Source organism: Phyllostomus discolor, chromosome 11 (genome assembly GCF_004126475.2).
Source record: "Phyllostomus discolor isolate MPI-MPIP mPhyDis1 chromosome 11, mPhyDis1.pri.v3, whole genome shotgun sequence".
Taxonomy (NCBI): Eukaryota; Metazoa; Chordata; class Mammalia; order Chiroptera; family Phyllostomidae; genus Phyllostomus; species Phyllostomus discolor.
This window is the reverse complement of record NC_040913.2, coordinates 54,889,161-54,906,480: the sequence shown is the minus strand read 5'-3', so window position 1 is coordinate 54,906,480 and position 17,320 is coordinate 54,889,161. Positions and strand designations below refer to the sequence as shown.

Genomic DNA, 17,320 nt, shown 5'->3' with positions numbered 1-17,320 from the left:
TGGCCGAAGGCCACTGAGAGAAGTGTGTGAGGTCCCAAGTTGCCTACTTTGAAGGGGACTGAGGCGTCATTGTCTTCTGTACAGTGTTTCTTGTATCTTGTATGTTCTCCAATAAATTTTTCATATTCCATGGCTGGATACCTCTGGACAGACCTTATATAAGGTTATTCATTGGAAACTGCACTTTTAACAAACAGGTTCAAATGTAAAAGAAATTATTCATCCAGATGACATAAATTTCAGCATATGCTACCCAGCTTTCCTGTTTAACCCTCATGTTAAAGGGCTCAAGTTTTAGGTTCAGCTGGATATGGGTTCAAATTTGAGCACTCTTGATTCAAGGTAGTGTGCCTTTGAATAGGTTATTTAACCCCTTGGAGCCATTTTATATGTAAAATGGGAGCGGTAATATCTGCTTCATACTATTGTTCAAAGAATAAAATAAGAAAGAATACTTTGCTAAGGCACATAAGAACTCTTCATGTGTATTCTTTCCTATAGTGACAGTTCACAGGAATTAAGCTACATTTCATTTTGTAATGTCTACATCTAGGCACCAGGTAAGCATTATTTTCTTTTAAAAGTTACTGTTTGGAGAGCAGGACCAAATAAACTTGATCCTAGTTTTAAGAAGCAACAGCAGCAATGCTATAGGGTTAGAGTTTAGTTTTTGGCCTCTGTGCAATGTCATTAGCTTTTTTCAGCTAATGGCATGTTTGGCTAGTCAGTTACTTTTTCTGGGAGTTCTTACAATTACGCTATTATTCACGATTAAGAATTTATTCACCAATACTAATGAAATAATCTCATACAGCACTTCACTTGAGTCCTTGCTTGTTATTCCTAAATTTACAGAAGATGGACAAGAATAGCATAGACTATCTCAACTGCAATTGCTTGGAAAATTCCATAGACATTTTAGAAGAGATAATGCATATCATTTGTGGAGAAAGGTCAATGCTTTATTTTTAAATATCTGACAGCAGTGCACATCATCTTCAAAATGTTAATTCCAGAAATATCAGACTGAATTTATTGTGAATGAACCTAGCTTCATGAGGTTGGTTTTATCTATTCATTAATTTCTTTGCCATGAAAATTGTTTAGCAATGAGACCTGTTGTATTAAGTAAAATAACTTGACAGAATAAAAAGAAGAATAACCCTGCTGCTTTCAAATTGAACAATTCCTTCGAGCTAGGTTTAGAAATAGAAGCAAGAAATCTAATTATTTGCAGAATACATTTTTTTCTACTTTTTGCACACAAATTTTCTACATTAGCCTAGTTAATGGATCCTATGTTTATTATAAAGCCTTTTTGTTAAGTTCATATTGATTTATATAAGGTAATTAATCAAAAAATAAACTTCAATTGATGTTATTGAATGTCTAGTCTATATATCATGGTGGAAAGTGCTTGGAGCTCATAAAGAATAGAGGTCTGCCTTCATAAAATTCAGTTCAGTAAGTAGACAGTCATATAAACCAACTATTATAAAATAGGGAGGTAGAGATTACAACAGAGGCTGGAGCAAAAGAGTATAGGGCAGCATAGACAAACTTTCTATAAAAGGGCAGATTATAAATATTTTAGGCTTTGCAGGCCTTGTGGTCTCAGTGGAAACCATAGACAATACATAAATGAAAGCATGACTGTATTTTCAGTAGAATTTATTTATGGATAAAATCTTTTTATGTTTTAAGTAAGAAAACCAGTCAGTTTAGGAGAGTCCCAAGATTCAAACTGAAATTTGAATCTCATATAATATGCATATGTCATGAAGTATTATATTTTTATTCTGATACTTTTCCAAGCATTTAAAAATGTAAAACTCATTCTGAGCTCATGGGTCATACAAAAACAAGTGGTAGGATGGATTTACTAGAATAATGTGTTAATATTTCAGTATATTTTACAGTGTTATTTAGTTAGACCTCAAGCTCCTTATGTAGTCTCCTTGTTCTGTTGTTTAATTAACACTATAATTATACTTTCAAGAGATTCAGAACATATTTTCCCTTCTGTTGTGTGGTATTTGTAATACGGAAGGCATGGGGTAGGGGTAACAAGGAGATGAGGCTGGCCTCTTCCATAACACTAAATAGCAGTATATTTAGCAAATATAAATTAGGCATGTATCTTATGACACCCAAGTCTGGACTAGGGAGCTTGGCAATTACTGGCTCCAATTTAGATGACAAAAATGGTCAAACTGGATAATTCCAGTTAAAGACAATTTGCTAGCTTAAATTCTTTAAGTTGATAAAGGAAATATTTGTTGAGCTTTGAACCCAGGCACAGCAATTTATTGGTTGCAGAACCCTGAGCCTGGAGGATGTGGAAAATTGTAGATGGCAGAGCAAGGGATCACAGTGAGGAGGGAAAGAGGTGATGTTGGGTGCAACTCTTGTCAGTGAGTGATTCACCTCTACCATTTGGATGCAACCTGACAGGCTTAGTGAATCAACTCAGCTCCTAACCTCACTAGAGCAGTTGGCCTTCGAGGACTCCTGTGTAACCCACCAACCCTAAATTGACGAGCCAAGGACTCTCCTAAACTGATCAGTTGTCTTACTTAAAAAAATTATTATTTATTTTTAGAGAGAGGAGAAGGGAGGGAAAAAGAGAGGGAGAGAAATATCAATCCATTGCCTCTCGTATACTCTGACCAGGGATGGAACCTGCAACCCAGGCATGTGACCTGACCAGGAATGCAATTGGTGACCTTTCACTTTGCAGGCCAACAATGAACTGAGCCACACCAGTCAGGGCTCAATCAGTTTTCTTGAGAAACTCTTTGCCTTTTGCCTTTTTGAGGGCAGTCCCAACCCTGCCCTTGCCAGACAACCTTGTAGACCAAGGAAGGTCTACAGTGACCTTCCTTGTGTGTACTCAGACACAAGTAAATCCTGTGGGATCTAGATCCTATTCCAGACTACCCAAACTAGAATCTGCATTTTTAAAATTTTATTTCTCAATTTACATTCAAACTATTTTGCTCTTAGAATCTGCACTTTTAAACAAGATCTTCATTCAGTTGATTCACTTCGACAATACAATTTGAGAGTAACTGGAGCAAATCTTCAATAAACCATGATTCTCAAACTTGAATGTACATCCGAAGCACTCACTAAAATGCACATTTCTGGGCCCTACCCTCAGAGCTGCTGTTTCAGAAGGTCTGGGGTATAGCCTGAGATTCTGCATTTCTATGTTCAATAGCTGAAGCTATTGCTCTGGGACTACATTTTGAAAACCACTAATTTGAACTACATATGAGTTCTTTTTTTGACAATTAAACTGAAGACTTCATTCCATAATGGCTAGTCTATGTTGAATCAAACTCTCCCAGTTTTGCCTGATAGTAAATGCAACTTGACGATCACCTTGTCACCATCTTTAAATTTCCTTCCCCAGAGAAATTATGTATATGCCTCACTTCCCTATTGACATGATCTCCCTTCTTCATAAATAAGCAAATAAATAAATAAAAACAAAATTATTCTTCCCTTAGAAAAAAGTAAGAGCATTCCTACTCTTTAAAAATATATGCTAGAGCTGGGGGAGGGGGAGGAAAAAGGACATAACTGTACTTGAACAACAATAATAAATATATATGATAGGTAATGCTTTTAAATATATTTTAGTTTAATTATGAACTTTTAACACAAAAAAGAACTCTATGAACATTATGGCTTATGAGTCTGATCTTTTATGAATTTTTGAATTAATTTTATGAATTTTTCTGATTTTTTGAATTTTATATCTATTCATGACACAACCAAATCAGCATTATTGGAAATGTTTGGATTAAAATCAGATTGGTACAAGATTTCAACCAGTCCACATACATAGGAAAGTGGAAGGGACAGATAATGATTAAGGGAGATTATTGCTAGTTAAATAACTACTTATACATTTGTGTCTTTGTGGGGGAGGGAACAGAAGTGGTCCTCTCCATCTCTGCCATTCCTGTCACCTGAGTCCCCAAAATAGCATTGCTGAAACCCAGAATGAACACAATCTTTAGATAAAAATTCTCCTTCAGCCTTTGGTCTTCATTCCTTTCATTTCTAGGTTCAGTTTAAGTCCTTGGAGCCAGGCAAAAGACAGTAGCTATTTCTTCCATTGTCTTCTACAATCAAAGTTTTATTTAAAAAGGGGGAATTGGTAATATGCGGCATTATCAAGACTATATAATTATCTACAATAGCCAGTATGGTATCAGGCTGAGAGAGTGTGGATGCTCCAGTGTGAGGCCTAACTGATATGTTTGATGGGATGCATCTCCAGGTGTGGGCTCATTTCTAAGTGTGTGTGCGTGCGCGTGTGTGCGCGCACGTGTAGCTGATGTAGTGTATCCCCATTGTGTCTGAGTTCAGCATGCAGTCAAAGCTGGCCATGAGCGCTCAGGACGTGTTAAAGCATACGTTTCTGAGGCCAGGAGCCTCAGGTGTGTGCGCGCGCCTCGCGCGGTCCCAGGAGCAGGGAAGACACAGGCTAGACCAGAGCGGGCTGGCACCGCATCCCGCCTCTAGGGGGCGCCCCCGGGGGCGGCCTCCCGGGGCTGCTGCGTCATTCTTGGCCCTCGATTTCCGCTCAGCTGCTCCGGCCCGTTCTCCCCGACGGCGCAGCGCCCTGCGTCAGGTGAGGCGTTGGACTCCAGCCGAGCCGGGGACCGGGAGCTGTCCTGGTGTCCACGCACTGCCCTGGGGACTCCAGGGAGTCGGGCCGTCTGTGCTGACGCTGCGTGTTGCTCTGGGACAAAGTCTGGGCCGAGGGGTCCAGGGAGGTGGGGGAGAGGAAGAGAGGGGAGGGGCAGAGTCTGGGCAGGAAGAGGGACGCCGAATGCTTTCTGAGCCTGCTGGAAGGGAGGGAACACGGGGGCCGTTAAATGCGTGCATCCACGGACTGGCTCCACTCTGCGCGAAGCGAGCACCACTGCCAGAATGGGCTAGTGAAGAAACAGTTAGCATCTGCCTTCAGGTTAGGTAGACTGCTTGTTCCTAATAAGAGAAAAAGTAACGTCTTACGAAGGTAGTTTTAAGAAAGGATATCTAAGTTGAATGAGGTAATGAGGTTTAACACTTTTCGGAATTGTTTTTAATTTTAGAGATACCTGTTTGTGAGGAAATCAAAAGCTGCAAAAGAAATGTAAAAACTTCTGGCCTTTGCCAGTTTTGGGGCTTAGTTTTCTTTGAAGCCATTGGTGACACATCTGAAGTTTTGGAGCAGTTGCTTTTTCTGCCTTGATTACACTAAATGTGGCTATTGCTGTTTAACTTTGAAAGCCCTAAATGGGTGCACGGTTTTCTGAATATACCTTCTTGATTCCAAACTTACTTTGTGAATATTGAACTGATAAGAAAATTTATTGTAGCCATATTTTAAAGCAGATTATTAATTTTGCTAATAGGTATTAAAAACGAAGGGGTATCACTAAATCAGGTTGATCTATGTAAAGTGTAGGTCTTAATCACTCACCATACTTATGTAACTTGCCCTATAATTGAAGACTGTTCTCTCCAGTCTTGTGCAGTTTATTGAAATGCTAATATAAAGAGCTCCTGCAGTTTGCCCTTATTTTCCCCAAATTACTTGGTTTTTTGAATTGACTCCCAGGAAAAACAAACTCCTAAGCAGCCTATCTGGTGGAGAGCACTGTATTTCAAAAGCATAGTTTGCAAAGTTAAATTTTCTAATAGGTGGATTTTTGTTCAGAAATATTTTGAACCAGTCAACCTTGCTAATGAGGGTCTTAACTATTAACACTGGTCCTAGAAAGGGTTAGGCCTTAGCTCATGGGCAGCAGGAAGTAGAAGAGAATACAGATACAAATTGATACTGTTTAAGCTTTAAAATTATATGCTCATTTTTTCTCTATTTTACCTAGTAAGAGCTCTTGAAAATTCCAGCCTATGTCAACTGTTCCTAGTGGAGTTGTTGAAAGGCTGTGTACCTACAGTTAGCCTAGCCCTGTGGGTACTACAGGGCTAACTGAGGATGTAAGGCACCCTGCAGGCTGGCATGATGCAGACAATGGTGTTTGCAGAAGGACTGGTCTCACAGAAAAGTGGCAATAAGAGGACAAAAATCAAGTGATCTTAGCAATCTTCTCTAGAGCATTTTCCAGCCAGAGGTAAACCTTGGTTATTAGACATTTTATTAAGAGAACATTGGTTAGCCCTGGCCCGTGTGACTCAGTTGGTTGGAGCATTGTCCTGCAAACCAAAAGTGTGCGGGTTCCATTCCCCATTGGGGCACATCCCTAGGCTGTGGGTTCAGTCCCTGGTTGGGGGCACATACAATAGCCAACCCAATCAATGTTTCTCTCTCACATGGATGTTTCTCTTCCCCTCTCTGTTTCCCTTCTCCCCTATAAGCATGTTCTCTGGTGAGGATTTAAGAAAAAAAAGAGAGTTGGTTAAACATGACAAACATCTTGCTTAACAAGATCCCATTCTTTAATTGAAATTCTCTCTTGTCAGTGAAAATTTTCAGGGCAAGAAAGCCTTGTTTAGGTTGGACCTGTTTAGGCTATATAGGCAGAGCTTACCCTGGGTAAGGTGTTATACTCCTCTAGTGGGTTTACAGAAAAAAGCACAAAGACTAATTCTCACTGGAGGACTTAGGGGAGGTTACATTTGCACTGAACCTTGAGCAGAGAGTAGAATTTTTATAGGCAAAGGAGTGTAATGAGGCATTTCTAGTAGTAAACACCATGGACAAAGATAAGAAGTTACAACATAATTATGTTCATAAATGTGGGAGCAAATGATATGCTGAGGCTAGACTCAGCATAAGGAGGGGTGGGGTTGGGGTGGGAGGTGTGCCTGGAAAGAAAGCCTATGTAGTGATACACTTTTTGATCAAGGTCCTGATTTATTTTTCTTTTTTATTAAAGTAAACATAAAATGAACTTTAATGAACTATAACAAACATCAAATAGATTTAATGATTTGTTAAAACAAAATCTTTTTTAGCCAAATCTGCTTCATCTTTTTATTTTGAGGCTTTTTGCAGTTGTTGTAGCAGTTTAAATTCCAGGCAACGTAATATTTCACCCCTACAAAGTGTAGTAGGCACCTCCCCAAAGGAAGGCATTTTCTTGTTTACCATAATACCATTGTCATGTCCTAATCAAATTGACAATAATTCCTTACAGTTTTCTAAAACCCAGTCCACTATCAAATTTTAGTGATTGGCTCAGACATGAACTTATTTTTACTGCTGGTCTGTGTGAATCAGAATCTTGAGTATCTGCTGTCTTTTTAAATCTAGAACAGGGGTTTAACAGACTTTTCTTAAAAAGGCCAGATGCTAACTCTGTTAGGTTTTGCAGGCCATGCAGTCTCTGCTGCAACTCCCCAACTGTCTTGTCCTGAAAAGTTAGCCATGGATGATATGTAAAAATTTGCATGAATGTGTTCCCATAAAATTGTGTGTTTCACAGTTATTTGTTTAAAACTCCACTGGTGGATTGAGCATTAGTTTGCTGACAGTTGTCTAAAGCAGTACCCATGTGTTTCTTTAATGCCAATGATTTATTGGTGTCACTTGGTTGTCTATAAATGTTTCATATTCTGGCTTCACCTTTTTGTTTAGTACAGTTTAGCTTGCTCCTCTATCCCCTATAGCTTCTGTTATCTGAAAGAGCTAAAGGCATAAATTCAGGTTGAACATTTTTGGCAGATGTAGTTTGAATTTTTAAAAAATATAAATTTAAGACCTTAGAAGACTAGGAAACCTTCATCCAGGAAGCTCATTTTTTTTCTAAAATAGTCTTTGCCTGGTGACTGAGTACAGTTTTTCCTTTGATTCTTACTTTCCTTACTTGAAGAGAGGATATAGCTGCTGCTTCTCAAGGAGGCTGAGAACTTTGAACCCCTCTGCTACGTCACTGGGAATTTTCCTTTTTTGAAGGCATCTTGTGGCCTCTTGGGCCAGTGTACTACATTTTCTCATTGAATGGAACTACCTTTCTTGGGCCCACATCCAGGGCCTAAAATGTTTTCCACCAGGGGCTGGGTGATTTGTTTTTGTTTTTAAGCTTCTTGTCACATAAACACTCAACTTTCTTTACTCACCCTTTTCTTAATCTTACCTCCAGCAGGACTGAGAACTGGATACCTACCTGGTGCATATCATCCTATAAGGTGGGATTACATGTCCTGGTGTACTGCTTGGAAGGATTCTGAAGTCAAAAGCATTTCAGACTCTCAGACTTACTGTGGTATTGGATTCCAGGGCCACACAGTTTTGAAGAAACAAGCTTACAGGTGAGAATCGTTTTTTCCTCTGTTCTACAGTTTTCTTGCTCCTAAATTCTATAGCATCAGAGAAAGTATGTTGACAAACACAGTCAGATGGTAGTCCTTGTCTTTTTATCACCTAAGAACAATAGGGGAAACTGTTCATCTCTGTACCCACTTTTCTAAAAGGCATTGGGTTGTGGTCCTTTTCTTACTGATTTGCAAGAATTCTTTATACGCTGAGGATGCTTATCTTTTCTTATATAGTATGTGACAACTATATTGTCCCCATTTTTTACTTTGTTTACAGTACTTAAGCTCTGAAAAAAAATTCAATTTTTTTATATAGGGAAAAACATCAGTCTCCCCTTTATAGTTTCCTTGCTTTGTGTTTTGCCTAGAAAGATAATAACCATTTCAAGGTTATTCTTTTCAAAATTTGTGTTCACACAGACAAATGAACATGTGACAAGAGCTAAGAACATGTGATTCTGAAAAAGAATAATATTGAAGGGGGCTGTTTCTACCAGATAATATAAATTAAATTGATTAAATGTTAGCATTAAGATAGGCCCTACTTTAATGAGTTGAAATTGGGGAGTGGGTGTTTAGGGATTATTATATCATTACTCTATTTTTGTATGTATTTGACTTCTCATAATAAAGTTTTCTTTAAAAAAGAATAGTAGGGGGGAAAACCTAACTTCACCCTATTGGTTCATATTCAGCAACTATTAATAGTCTATGTGCTAAACAGGGTGGGTATTGTGTCAATAAATGCACAAGATCTTGGAACTTACATTTCTCACTTAGGAGACAGACATTGCCATTGTTACAGGGACCAACTCCTTGGTCAGTCTACCTAGCTTCAGATCCTGGCTCTTCCATTTACTAGCAGGGCGATTTTGAACTTTTTGATTTAAAAAATGGACATAACATGTCTATCTGAGAGGGTTGGTGGGAGAATTAAATGAGAAAATCCATGAAAAATTATTTACATGATGCTTGATATTTAATAAATTATAAGTAAACTTTAAAGAAGAGAATAATTGCAAACAGCAAGGACTAAGGTGGAGAGGTGTTGGTACTAAGCAGAATATATGGAGTAGGGCTTATGACCTCATGTGGTCTGGTTAAGTGGGGTTTGGAGATGTGAGATTTGGAATTCATATCTTTTAATTGAATGGAAGTGGCTTTCATTGGGGGCAGCAGAGAAGGGGCCCAGACAGAGGCCTAACAAATGGGAGGAGTGCGTCTTATTTTGTATTAGGTTCCTAGTGCTGCTGGGACTCACCAGCTGAAATGAAGCCATCAGCTGGGCTGTGTCCCCACCTGGAGGCCCTAGAAGAGATTCTCTTTTCTCAAGTTTTCCACCCCTATTCCTTGGCTCATTGGCTCCTTCCCTCTGCCTTGAAAGATAGCCATATTGCATCCCTTCGACCCCTCCAACACAGTCACAGCTCTCTCTCTGCCCTGAGCCAAGAAAGCTTCTTCACTTGAAAGGACTCCTGTGGTTAGATTGGACCCATTTGGGTAATCCAGGATCATTTCTACATCTCAAAGCCATTAACTTTTAAGCACATCTGAAAAGTCCCTGTGTCATGTAAAGTAACACGTTCATAAGTTCTGGGGATTAAGACATGGGCATCTTTGGAAAGGAAAGGGGGTTTATTCAGTCACCTCACCTTGTAATGCAGTAGCTGCTGCCAGATCAGGGCAGCTCTCCAGACATTAGGGCCAGTCAGATGTATTAGGACCAGGTACTAATACAGGTTTAGAGTCTGTTTCCACTACACTTCTACTCTTCGGGACCCTCCTTCCTCAATATTAATGAGACACTTCTGAGTGACAGGAGTTGTTGGTTCCATGTATGAAATTCCATCAGTTCCTCAGAGCTTAACTGAGGGGCTATTAAAAACCTTCTTTGATTCATTCCTATGCCTCTATCCTCCCCAAAAGGTCACACTTGCCGCTGCAGCCTGATGGGGCTTTTGCTTCTGCAACTAGTTTCCATTTTAGTTTTTTCTGTTGTTTTTACCTGTGTTAATTGCTTTTGCACTCTAGCCTTAAACAGTGTTGGACCATTTTAAACAAAAGTCATACTAAGATTTTTAGTATTTTCTCACCTAATAATGCTAATTAGGTGAGAGTCTGGGCTTCCTCATTTGGATTCCCCAGTAGGGCCTTCCATATAACAGGCAGCCAGCTAGAGCACATTTCCAGTTAGCTGGGAGTGTTTTTGTAGAACTCTGACATTTTGAGTTATGCCAAAGTAAATTAGAGAGATACTTTTCATATTATATATAGCATTCTTGCCCATTTTTTCAGATTACTACATCTGCTTTTAGACTTTTTAAGGGTTTATCTCTTCCTGTTATTATCATCTATACTTAAAGGAGTATGCAGCAGATAAGTTAATGAAAATTATTAATATTTCTACATCTCATGATGGTTTTACTAATTTATCAACATTAAATGAGATTTGAAAAGCATTCATTAAGCCATTATTTTTTAGTAGAATCACAACTGCCAGTTTTGAATTACTCTTTCTCCCTTGATTTGGTTTCCTGTAAAGTTGGATGCAGATTATAAAAACCTAATGAAAATCATGAGGTGGAATAAGTATGTCTTATAAATGAATACAAAACAGGGTTGGATGACATTCTTGGGAGTATTTATGAAGACAAAGTCACTGTTTTTTTCTCTCTCAGCATTTTATTACAAACATTTGCAGCCATACTTAAAAGTAGGGTACAGTGAACCCTTATCCACCAGTGTGGCATCAGAAATCCATGCACCATTCTGGCTTTGCCATACTTCTTCTTCGCCCTTCTCGTCCTCCCTCCTTCCATATTTTCTTTTCTGAATTTTGTTTGTTTGCTTACTTCTGAAAAATTTTGAAGCAAATGCCAGCAACCATATCATTCCACCCCTAAATATTTTTGTATGAATTTTCTTTAAAAGTTTAGTTTTTACATAACTGCAATCCTACCTAACAAGGCACAGAAGAGCCTTAATCATCTAGTACTGTTTTCATATTTACCCAGTGTCTAAAAAAGTCTGTGTTTTTTTTCAAATCAGGATCAAAACAAAGCCCAGGCATTGTATTTGGTTTATACACATCCTAAGTGTCTTTTAAATAATAATTGATACTTTTACCTTTTATAAAAGATTTTATTTATTTATTTTTAGAGAGAGGGGAAGGGAGGGAGAAAGAGAAGGAAAGAAAAATCAGTGTGCGAGAGAAACATTGATTAGTTTCCTCTCATACACCCCTAACTGGGGACCTGGCCCACAACCCAGGCATTTGCCCTGACCAGGAATCAAACTGGCGACCCACCCACTGAGCCATACCAGTCAAGGATGACCTTTTATTTTTAACTGAGCACTTTAGAGTATTTGCATGCTCTCATTCTTTCATTATTACTATTTGAATTTATTTAAAGTAAAATTAACCTTTTTGTCCTATGAATTTTAAAATTGATTGATTCATATAACCCTTATCACAGTCGTGATACAGAGCAATTCCATCACCAGAAGCAGCCCAGAGAACAAAACATAATAAGCTCTCCCTTATGTTTGTCCCCTTACAGTCAAACCCTCCCTCTGCCCTTAACCTTGATCACCCTTTACCTGGTTTCCACTTTTATAAGTTTTGCCCTTTCCAGATGTCACATAAATGAAATTATCTAGTATGGAACCTTTGAAACTGACTTTTTTCACTCAGGCAATGTCTTTGAGATTCATCCATGTGTGTATATATGCTTTCTTATTCCCAAGTGGTATTTCATCTTACAGGTATACTACAGTTTGTGTATCCAATCAATGTTGAAAGACATTTACATTCTTTCTAGTTTTTGTACGATTATGAACAGAGCTGCTGACACATTTATATCCCCTCATTTGTATCCCCACCAGCAATGTATGAGAGTTCCAGTTGCTCCATATCCTTGTCAGCACTTGATATTGTCAGTTTTTAATTTGACCCATCCTAATGGTATGTGTTTTTATTTTTAATTACCTGATTTCAGTTTTATGAGTATTATGAAAATACTCATAAAACATAAAAACTGAGTATTTATTCAAGAATTATTATTTCTAATAATAATAAGAAGAATTATTATTTCTAATAATTCTTGAATAAATTACTGAATTAAACTTATATACCTGTTATGAAAATAAATATTTCTGGTTTTCTGGTGATGATCTACATTTAATATAGTAAATAGTAAATATTCTATATTTAAAAAATTAAAAGCAGAATGTATTGAGAGGAGTCTTAAATCTCAAGTGGACACATCATATATGGCAAAGGATTACAGAATAGCATCTAAATATATAATGCATTTTATAGTATTCATTCATTATTGCATCTTGTGCATGTCTCAGTCTTGTTTTACCGCTAGTAACCAACAGTGCCATAACTGCTTTTGCTATCAGTTTTATGCTACATTAGATTAATTGGTGAATCTTTAGTTACCTGAAAATAAATGGATGTATGCAGAGAGTAAGTTAAAATTGACTGCTTCCTTGTGGTCTGAGACAGTAGTGAAACCTTGAATTTGAAAAATTTAGGGACCATGGTCACTGGTCACTGTTGCTTGAACATGTGAAGTTGACTATTGGATTAATTACCAAGCTGTCACTGCTAATGTTGTCCCTCATACCTCGAATTGGATGGAACTCTGAAAGTTTCAGGGTGCAGAAAGTCATTACTGAGGGAGCATCTATCTGTATACTCAAGTGTCACCCATTAACTGCTATGGTTTGATCTTCTGGTTGGCAGCTCAGTTGGGAGAGTGGTGTCCATATAGGTTTTACTTTGTGACTAGAAGTCTCTGTTTTTGCTTGTGAAAGTTACTGGATGGTTAGACCTTTTGGCAGACCTTTCTTTGTAACATATGGGCATTATAAGGAAAAACTGAATTTGATCAATGAAGGAAGACTGAGGACAAATTGCCAGATTTGAGATCGTTGTGGTCTGAAGCTTCACAGGTGAAATACTAGGAAAATTTGGTTCCAGATGTAAAGAAATGGGATGGGTTTCTGTGGTTAACTCATTTTTGGTTTAAAACTAACATGTTAATTTATCTGTATATCAATAACAATTGAAATAAAAAATAGTGAAGAATTAGAAAGGTGTCACCTCCACTTGACCCAAGTATTTGTTTTATTTAGAAAGTTATGGATGTCCTTTAAACTTTATGCTTGTTGATATTAACAAAATCTTATAAATGTGAATATATATTTTGGGGGGTGGGTTGGAGGAGGGATAATATAAATGTACTAGGGCCTTGAATCCATGGTTTTAGAACACCAGACTAATACACCTGCTGCCCCCTGGTGGCAGCATATTAAACAGTGCAGTTCAGAAGTGAAGAATTCTAGAGAGCTAAGTCCATTGTACAAGAGGATCAAGAGGAAGCCTGGAGATGGTTTCTCTTTCCAGTTCTTCTCATATTACTAACTGTATGACTGATCTTAAGCAAATGATTTCATGATTAAGGTCTGTATTTCCCTTTCTTCAACTTTAAAGTGTAGTTTGTAAAGTTTCTTTCAGCTTTAACATCTTATAATTCTCCAGTGGTAATAGCAAATATCATTACAGCGAAAGGTGTCAAGTTTCATGTTTTCCTTTAGAAGATGAGTCCTAACAAGTCAAGTAATTTTATTATTTTTAATTGTGGTAAAAATCATAATATAAAATGTATCATCTTAATCATTTTTAAGTATACAGTTCAGTAGTGGTAAGTATATTTATTTGTTTTGCAACAGAGCTCGCAAACTGTTTCATCTCACAAAACTAAAGCTCTTTACACCATTCCACAACAGCTCCCCACTTCTCCTCCCCTAGTCCCGGGAAGCTACCTTTCTACTTTCTGTCTCTATGAATGTGACTACTCTAGGTATATCACCGAGGTGGAATCATGTAGTATTTGTCTTTTCGTATTGGCTTATTTCACTTAGAGTAATGTCCCCAAGGCTCATCCATATTGTAGCATGTGTCAGAATTTCTTTCCTTTTTAAGACTGAATATTGCATTTAGATACTACATTTTGTTTATCCAACACTTGGGTTGCTTCCACCTCTTAGTTATTATGAATAATGCTGCAGTGAACCATGGGGTGTGCTACATCATCTTTAGTATATAATGTTTACTAATGTAGAGAGGGTTACAATTTTTTCTGTGCAAAAAATGTTAAACTTCATTACAAAGAACCATTTGACCATTCTACGTAGGATATGCCTTTTTGTATGGTTAAGTTTAAAAAGGAACCAACATTTATTGGACACAAGCTATATGACAGGCACTTATATATCTATCAATGCATTCTGTTGTTTTTTTTCCTTGTAATTAATTCTGTGATTTATCCTCTCAGAAGGGGGTTAATATTTATTAAAAGCACTGTGTGTGTCAGAATTTTATATACATCATCTTATATAATCTTTTTTTTCTACAAAGTACTTCTTTAAAAAAAATTAATTATTTTTAGAGAGAGGGGAAGGGAGGAAGACAGGGAGATAAACATCAATGTGTGGTTCCTCTTGTGCACCTCCTTCTGGGGGCTTGGCCTACAACTCAGGTGTGTGTCCTGACTGGAAATTGAACCAGTGACCCTTTGGTTCACAGGCCAGCATTGAATCCACTGAGCCACACCAGCCAGGGTATCTCATATAATCTTGATACAGCAGTTGTTGACATGGACATTATTACCCTCAGGTGATGTAGCTGAAGTTCAGAGAGATGAAATACCTCAAACAAGGTCACACAGCTAGGAGGTATGAACTGTACATATAGTTCAGAAGTACAGGTTCTTCATCTATACTATGCTTCCTCTTGCTTCCAGGCATAACACTATACAGCTATTATCAGAAGGGCATTGAAACAATATCAAGAAATTATACTGCTACAATAATGTATATACAGAAAAACTTCTGAAATGTCTTTCTATTAAATAACAGCCCTTTGGGTTTTCCTTGCAGAGAAGCAGAATCAATTCAGATGAATTCATCTGAAACATATGAAGGCTTGCTTCCTGGGTGGTTTTGCAAAATAAGTTTTCCTAGGACTCCCAAAAGAGTAGTTCTCATGTACCATTCCCGCCACCACCCAGGTTCTGAGGTTATCTTTCACTTCATTATTATTTTCCCTTTTCTCTTCTTTTTTTCCTTTGGCTTGGCAGAGAGCTGAGACCATCTTCACTGCTCTTTGCTCCTACCACTCTTGAGTGGTGTGGTGTTTGGGTCTGGAGCTTTGATCTGCTCCCACCAAGCTTTGGACAAGCTCATTGCAACATTGTCTCCCATGGGGAATATTTAGATTTAAGCTTCTGTAAAAGTTCCTGTGCACTGAGGATGATTTACCTTGAAACTTTATAAACCAAGAGATGGGTAAAGGTCAAGAATACTTCCAGAGATTCATTCATAGTCTCCAATAACCCCTGAAAGCAGAATGTTGGCAGTATATATAAAAAGTGGGAGTGGCAGAAATTGTAGTCACTACCAAATATCCATTCTTTCCTCCATCCTCAGTTACTGATCCCCACTTTTATTCAGAGTGACCATGTGCCTCAAGTTATGATAAAGGGAGGAAGCAGAGAAATGTGTGAGACTTATGGGAAGTTTTGCAAAGGAATGAACCTGATTCAGCTGGAAGTATAGGGCTCTTGTTCTTCATCTGCTGTTCATTGGTCCTGCTCCTTTGCATGGGGACATTATGGCCAGTGCTTTGCCAGCCATCTTTTCTAATGAGGGAACCTTGAGAGTGGAAGCCACATGCTCATAATGATACCAAGGAGTCTGGTGCATTGGATGCACAAATTCATCCCATTCCCTTACACATGCAGCTGTGTGGTGTGACTTTGCAGCTCCTCCATAAAGAGATGGAGTCACTGTCTCCAGTCCTTGAATTGGATGTGGAGAGTCCTAGCCTGAGTAGGATGTCTTTTCAGAGGATCATCCTGATGTGGGGTGTCAGAGCCTGAGCGGGAAGAAGAGGGATTACATGTATGGGAAATGGTGGTGGCTGAGATTGGAAATTGTTACATAGATAGGATTGAGCAGAGAAATAACTGCACTAAAGATAATGTGAGCCAGGTTTCCCACTGTCAGAGAAGGGAGTTAACAAATACAGAAATGTTGAAAACTAGGATCAACCCTGTTATGTGGACTGGGTTAGGTATATTGGTGTGAACTGGTGGTTTTCAATAAGTATAGATATAAAGGTGTGTGTGTGTTGTATGTATTTATGTATGTGTATGTATACGTGTATATATGTATATACATGTAAAGTAAGTCCTCACTTGACATCATTGATAGGTTCTGTGATTTTAAGTGAAATGATGTAACAAAACCAGTTTTCCCACATGTTAACTGATATAAACAAGAGTTAAGTTCCTGTGACATCTCACCATCATTATAATGAAACAAAGTTGAACGGGACGATGTTGAACAAAACAACATTATTTGAGGACCTGTACTATATATTTGCTGAAGGAGCCTGCAGGCTAGTAACATCCCAAGATGTGGTACCAGGATCAGTTCTGCCCACAGGAAGATTCCACAGGGAAGATGATGTTTGAAGTAACATGGAAACCTTGAAGGACGAGGACAATTTTACCAGGTAGCATGTTGAAGAATGAAGACGGGCTTAAAGGCATTGGCAACTTTGTAAGCAAATAGGGGGAGAGAATACACACCCACAGAGTAGGATGAGGAATGGCCGGGAGGTTGTGGGGGAGGAGGAGAGAGGGGTAGATGGTGATAAGCCTTTGTGAACAGCATGAAGAAATTTAGACATGACACTTTTTAATTTATCTACAATCGCATAACAGATTACCCCCAATATTACAAACAGTCATTATCCCATGGTTTCAATGAATGAGTCTCTGAGAGCTGCTTATCTAAGTGGCTTTGGCTCAGGGTCTTTAACAACGCTGCAGTCATTTTGTTTGCGGGGGGGGGGGGGGGGGGGGGGGGGGGGGGGGGACCTGACTGTGGTCATCTCCAGCTTGACTTGGGGAGGATCTGAGTTCACTCACAGGACAGTTAGAGACCCAAGAGGCTT

General features: G+C 38.4%; 1 protein-coding gene across 8 annotated transcripts in view; it reads left to right on the top strand.

The window, feature by feature from the left end:
• Positions 1-4,488: 4,488 nt before the first annotated feature.
• Positions 4,489-17,320, top strand: part of GGACT (gamma-glutamylamine cyclotransferase) — a 55,938-nt gene continuing 43,106 nt past the window's right edge. Inside the window, exons 1-2 of one of the 8 annotated variants that reach the window (XR_004899901.1) lie at positions 4,489-4,648; positions 8,112-8,280. The gene's annotated coding sequence lies outside the window, so the exon portion shown is untranslated. The other 7 variants (XR_004899903.1, XM_036011422.1, XM_036011420.1 and 4 more) reach the window with 7 other exon arrangements.